Below are 2,408 nucleotides of genomic sequence, written 5' to 3' on the forward strand. Positions count from 1 at the left end.
AAAAAGAAAAACTGAAATATCACATGGTCCTAGTATTCAGACCCTTTGCTGTGCCACTCATATATTTAAAATTTTTTGTGATCATCCTTGAGATGGTTCTACACCTTCATGCAAGACACATGAAAGCTCGCATGGAGTGTAAAAACACCCGACGGACTCCAAGATGGTGAGAAATAAGATTGTCTGGTCTGATAAATTTTTCAGCTGCAGGGACAGGACGACTAGTTGCAATCGAGGGAAAGATGAATGCGGCCAAGTACAAAGGATATCCTGGACGAAAACCTTCTCCAGAGTGCTCAAGACCTCAAAGTGGGTCGAATGTTCACCTTCCAACAAGACAATGACCGTAAGCACACAGCTAAAATAACGAATGAGTGGCTTCACAACAACTCCGTGACTGTTCTTGAATGGCCCAGCCAGAGCCCTGACTTAAACCCAATTGAGCATCTCTGTAGAGACCTGAAATTGGCTGTCCACCAATGTTTAACATCCAACCTGACAGAACTGGAGAGGATCCCCAAATCAAGGTGTGAAAAACTTTTTGCATCTTTCTCAAAAAGACTCATGGCTGTATTACATAAAAACTGTGCTTCAACTAAATACTGAGCAGTGTCTGAATACTTAGGACCATGTGATATTTCAGTTTTTCTGTTTTAATAAATCTGCAAAAATGTCAACAATTCTGTGTTTTTCTGTCAATATGGGGTGCTGTGTGTACATTAATGAGAAAAGAAAATGAACTTAAATGATTTTAGCAAATGGCTGCAATATAACAAAGAGTGAAAAATGTAAGGGGGTCTGAATACTTTTCCGTAACGTATATATATACACAGGTGCTGATCATATAATTAGAATATCATCAAAAAGTTGATTTATTTCACTAATTCATTCAAGATATATATATTAAATGTATATATATTTAAATTCCGCATATTAAAAAAGTAGAAGTACAGAATTCATGCAACATCTTAACAAACATGCCTTTAAATACAATGGTTTGTGTTATTTATCATTCAACAACACGTGTCCCCCCAGTCAAACTCTTTAAATTTCACCTAGAAAATAAACTACTGAATAAATAATAAAAACATTGTTAATCTGCTTATAATTTATTGAATTTATTTTGATTGGAAAATGCTGTTCCCTATTTACCAAAACAGACGAAAAGTCTCTCTAGATTGATGAATTACTTGGCCACACCGCAAACCATGTGACCAGTAAGCAGTCCTCCCAACCAGAATCACATGGAGAGCTTTTCCACCATTGTGCCGAACCGCTCTAAGAACTGAAGCATCTGATACGGTTATAGTTATGTTTCCACGTGAGGCTGGTTCGACACGGCACGATTACAAACTGTTATCGGCTCAGAGTTTTGAGTTAAATGTAAAATGTACCAATACTATCAATAAGCATTTTTACATTTCTAAGATCTATAAGCATGTAGGAAATTATTCCATAAATCTACATGACCAGTACATTACATATTAACTTATGCTATGTATTTGTTTGATTATCAGTCTAACTATGGCAAACAGCTGTAAGAGGAATAAGCTTAAAAGGTTTCTGATCCTCTATCTGGTGGACAACCTTGGTATTACAGCCTGGAATACTTCTGAAATATGAAATTGTTTTAAAAAAATGTAGCCATAGAACATTGTAAATTCTCAAAACTAAGCATGGTTCAAGAGAATGACTTGTCCTCCATATGTAAAACATTTCTTTTGAAAGAGGTAAGAAAAATACAGTTGGCTTTTTTACTGTTACTTTTAAAAATTACTATGACAAAACCGTTGGAGATATCCAAAATCCATTTGCAATTAAATATCTTCATTATTCTGGCATCACGTTGACAAAGCATGGTGTGAAATGCATAATTCTGCCTGTAGAAGTATTTACAAAAATCCACCTTCAAACCAAAATAGAAGACTTGAAGTTGATGGTAGCTGATGACTGCAGATTAGAAAGTTATAGAATTTATAGAAGAATATATGCACCAAATTTGGTGACTTAAAAAACAAACCTTCCCCACTTTTGTCAAAATGTGGAGCTATAGAGTGCCTGCTCCACGCCCATTTAGCACCGGCATACTTTCACACCCTCCTACACCCCATCAATAACCCTGGGTTCCGAAACGAGTGGTGTCTCATATTTCCGTCTCATAAGGGCCGCTCATTCTCCTTTACAACTCCTTCCTGGTGGAACATTCTTCCTATCTCGATCCCGTTCAACCACATCTTTCACAACCTTCAAAAAACTACTTCAAACCCATCTCTTCTGTGAATACTTGACAGACAAAGGAAAAGAAAACAGGTAGTGGTCTAGTTCTTGTTGAAACTAGTAACTTTGCAACTATTGTATTATTGCTCCTATATGACATATTGCTTATTGCTCCCTGAATTCTTTGTAAT

The sequence above is a fragment of the Barbatula barbatula genome (assembly GCF_947034865.1).
Source record: "Barbatula barbatula genome assembly, chromosome: 15".
Classification (NCBI taxonomy): Eukaryota; Metazoa; Chordata; class Actinopteri; order Cypriniformes; family Nemacheilidae; genus Barbatula; species Barbatula barbatula.